Source organism: Phaseolus vulgaris, chromosome 3, assembly GCF_051622355.1.
Source record: "Phaseolus vulgaris cultivar YP4 chromosome 3, ASM5162235v1, whole genome shotgun sequence".
In the NCBI taxonomy this organism is placed as follows: domain Eukaryota; kingdom Viridiplantae; phylum Streptophyta; class Magnoliopsida; order Fabales; family Fabaceae; genus Phaseolus; species Phaseolus vulgaris.
This window is the reverse complement of record NC_143500.1, coordinates 537,501-542,500: the sequence shown is the minus strand read 5'-3', so window position 1 is coordinate 542,500 and position 5,000 is coordinate 537,501.

The following is a 5,000-nucleotide window of genomic DNA, read 5'->3' as shown; positions in this document are numbered from 1 at the left end:
AGATGGCTTGGTTTTGATACCAAACTTTCTAGACCTCATTCTGCATGCATTTGTGACACTTTCCAACCAACAAAACTCAAAAACCACCACTTTGAAAATTTCATGATTCTTGGCACACCACCAAGTCACAAAATCAAGCCAAAACACCAAAATCTTGGAACTTGGCTATGCACCAACCATGCCAAGATCAATTCCTTTTGATCCCAAACTTCTCCCACATCACTTTGAAGGCATTTGTGAGGATTGAGTCCAGCCAGTTTTCCAAAACCAACATTTTCGTTTTTCACCAAAATCACCACCAAGTCACAAAATCAAGCCAAAAATCCAAAATCATGGAACTTGGCTATGCACCAACCATGCCAAGATCAATTCCTTTTGATCCCAAACTTCTCCCACATCACTTTGGAGGCATTTGTGAGGATTGAGTCCAGCCACTTTTCCAAAACCATGATTTTCGTTTTTCACCAAAATCACCACCAAGCCACAAAATCAAGCCAAAAATCCAAAATCATGAACTTGGCTATGCACCAACCATGTCAAGATCAATTCCTTTTGATCCCAAACTTCTCCCACATCACTTTGGAGGCATTTGTGAGGATTGAGTCCAGCCACTTTTCCAAAACCAACATTTTCGTTTTTCACCAAAATCACCACCAAGCCACAAAATCATGAACTTGGCTATGCACCAACCATGTCAAGATCAATTCCTTTTGATCCCAAACTTCTCCCACATCACTTTGAAGGCATTTGTGAGGATTGAGTCCAGCCACTTTTCCAAAACCATGATTTTCGTTTTTCACCAAAATCACCACCAAGCCACAAAATCAAGCCAAAAATCCAAAATCATGAACTTGGCTATGCACCAACCATGTCAAGATCAATTCCTTTTGATCCCAAACTTCTCCCACATCACTTTGGAGGCATTTGTGAGGATTGAGTCCAGCCAGTTTTCCAAAACCAACATTTTCGTTTTTCACCAAAATCACCACCAAGTCACAAAATCATGAACTTGGCTATGCACCAACCATGTCAAGATCAATTCCTTTTGATCCCAAACTTCTCCCACATCACTTTGGAGGCATTTGTGAGGATTGAGTCCAGCCAGTTTTCCAAAACCAACATTTTCGTTTTTCACCAAAATCACCACCAAGTCACAAAATCATGAACTTGGCTATGCACCAACCATGTCAAGATCAATTCCTTTTGATCCCAAACTTCTCCCACATCACTTTGAAGGCATTTGTGAGGATTGAGTCCAGCCACTTTTCCAAAACCATGATTTTCGTTTTTCACCAAAATCACCACCAAGCCACAAAATCAAGCCAAAAATCCAAAATCATGAACTTGGCTATGCACCAACCATGTCAAGATCAATTCCTTTTGATCCCAAACTTCTCCCACATCACTTTGGAGGCATTTGTGAGGATTGAGTCCAGCCAGTTTTCCAAAACCAACATTTTCGTTTTTCACCAAAATCACCACCAAGTCACAAAATCAAGCCAAAAATCCAAAATCATGGAACTTGGCTATGCACCAACCATGTCAAAATCAATTCCTTTTGATCCCAAACTTCTCCCACATCACTTTGAAGGCATTTGTGAGGATTGAGTCCAGCCACTTTTCCAAAACCATGATTTTCGTTTTTCACCAAAATCACCACCAAGCCACAAAATCAAGCCAAAAATCCAAAATCATGAACTTGGCTATGCACCAACCATGTCAAGATCAATTCCTTTTGATCCCAAACTTCTCCCACATCACTTTGGAGGCATTTGTGAGGATTGAGTCCAGCCACTTTTCCAAAACCATGATTTTCGTTTTTCACCAAAATCACCACCAAGTCACAAAATCAAGCCAAAAATCCAAAATCATGGAACTTGGCTATGCACCAACCATGTCAAAATCAATTCCTTTTGATCCCAAACTTCTCCCACATCACTTTGAAGGCATTTGTGAGGATTGAGTCCAGCCAGTTTTCCAAAACCAACATTTTCGTTTTTCACCAAAATCACCACCAAGTCACAAAATCATGAACTTGGCTATGCACCAACCATGTCAAGATCAATTCCTTTTGATCCCAAACTTCTCCCACATCACTTTGGAGGCATTTGTGAGGATTGAGTCCAGCCAGTTTTCCAAAACCAACATTTTCGTTTTTCACCAAAATCACCACCAAGTCACAAAATCATGAACTTGGCTATGCACCAACCATGTCAAGATCAATTCCTTTTGATCCCAAACTTCTCCCACATCACTTTGGAGGCATTTGTGAGGATTGAGTCCAGCCAGTTTTCCAAAACCAACATTTTCGTTTTTCACCAAAATCACCACCAAGTCACAAAATCATGAACTTGGCTATGCACCAACCATGTCAAGATCAATTCCTTTTGCTCCCAAACTTCTCCCACATCACTTTGGAGGCATTTGTGAGGATTGAGTCCAGCCAGTTTTCCAAAACCAACATTTTCGTTTTTCACCAAAATCACCACCAAGCCACAAAATCAAGCCAAAAATCCAAAATCATGAACTTGGCTATGCACCAACCATGTCAAGATCAATTCCTTTTGATCCCAAACTTCTCCCACATCACTTTGGAGGCATTTGTGAGGATTGAGTCCAGCCACTTTTCCAAAACCATGATTTTCGTTTTTCACCAAAATCACCACCAAGTCACAAAATCAAGCCAAAAATCCAAAATCATGGAACTTGGCTATGCACCAACCATGTCAAAATCAATTCCTTTTGATCCCAAACTTCTCCCACATCACTTTGAAGGCATTTGTGAGGATTGAGTCCAGCCAGTTTTCCAAAACCAACATTTTCGTTTTTCACCAAAATCACCACCAAGTCACAAAATCATGAACTTGGCTATGCACCAACCATGTCAAGATCAATTCCTTTTGATCCCAAACTTCTCCCACATCACTTTGGAGGCATTTGTGAGGATTGAGTCCAGCCAGTTTTCCAAAACCAACATTTTCGTTTTTCACCAAAATCACCACCAAGTCACAAAATCATGAACTTGGCTATGCACCAACCATGTCAAGATCAATTCCTTTTGATCCCAAACTTCTCCCACATCACTTTGAAGGCATTTGTGAGGATTGAGTCCAGCCACTTTTCCAAAACCATGATTTTCGTTTTTCACCAAAATCACCACCAAGCCACAAAATCAAGCCAAAAATCCAAAATCATGAACTTGGCTATGCACCAACCATGTCAAGATCAATTCCTTTTGATCCCAAACTTCTCCCACATCACTTTGGAGGCATTTGTGAGGATTGAGTCCAGCCAGTTTTCCAAAACCAACATTTTCGTTTTTCACCAAAATCACCACCAAGTCACAAAATCAAGCCAAAAATCCAAAATCATGGAACTTGGCTATGCACCAACCATGTCAAAATCAATTCCTTTTGATCCCAAACTTCTCCCACATCACTTTGAAGGCATTTGTGAGGATTGAGTCCAGCCACTTTTCCAAAACCATGATTTTCGTTTTTCACCAAAATCACCACCAAGCCACAAAATCAAGCCAAAAATCCAAAATCATGAACTTGGCTATGCACCAACCATGTCAAGATCAATTCCTTTTGATCCCAAACTTCTCCCACATCACTTTGGAGGCATTTGTGAGGATTGAGTCCAGCCACTTTTCCAAAACCATGATTTTCGTTTTTCACCAAAATCACCACCAAGTCACAAAATCAAGCCAAAAATCCAAAATCATGGAACTTGGCTATGCACCAACCATGTCAAAATCAATTCCTTTTGATCCCAAACTTCTCCCACATCACTTTGAAGGCATTTGTGAGGATTGAGTCCAGCCAGTTTTCCAAAACCAACATTTTCGTTTTTCACCAAAATCACCACCAAGTCACAAAATCATGAACTTGGCTATGCACCAACCATGTCAAGATCAATTCCTTTTGATCCCAAACTTCTCCCACATCACTTTGGAGGCATTTGTGAGGATTGAGTCCAGCCAGTTTTCCAAAACCAACATTTTCGTTTTTCACCAAAATCACCACCAAGTCACAAAATCATGAACTTGGCTATGCACCAACCATGTCAAGATCAATTCCTTTTGATCCCAAACTTCTCCCACATCACTTTGGAGGCATTTGTGAGGATTGAGTCCAGCCAGTTTTCCAAAACCAACATTTTCGTTTTTCACCAAAATCACCACCAAGTCACAAAATCATGAACTTGGCTATGCACCAACCATGTCAAGATCAATTCCTTTTGCTCCCAAACTTCTCCCACATCACTTTGGAGGCATTTGTGAGGATTGAGTCCAGCCAGTTTTCCAAAACCAACATTTTCGTTTTTCACCAAAATCACCACCAAGCCACAAAATCAAGCCAAAAATCCAAAATCATGAACTTGGCTATGCACCAACCATGTCAAGATCAATTCCTTTTGATCCCAAACTTCTCCCACATCACTTTGGAGGCATTTGTGAGGATTGAGTCCAGCCACTTTTCCAAAACCATGATTTTCGTTTTTCACCAAAATCACCACCAAGTCACAAAATCAAGCCAAAAATCCAAAATCATGGAACTTGGCTATGCACCAACCATGTCAAAATCAATTCCTTTTGATCCCAAACTTCTCCCACATCACTTTGAAGGCATTTGTGAGGATTGAGTCCAGCCAGTTTTCCAAAACCAACATTTTCGTTTTTCACCAAAATCACCACCAAGTCACAAAATCATGAACTTGGCTATGCACCAACCATGTCAAGATCAATTCCTTTTGATCCCAAACTTCTCCCACATCACTTTGGAGGCATTTGTGAGGATTGAGTCCAGCCAGTTTTCCAAAACCAACATTTTCGTTTTTCACCAAAATCACCACCAAGTCACAAAATCATGAACTTGGCTATGCACCAACCATGTCAAGATCAATTCCTTTTGCTCCCAAACTTCTCCCACATCACTTTGGAGGCATTTGTGAGGATTGAGTCCAGCCAGTTTTCCAAAACCAACATTTTCGTTTTT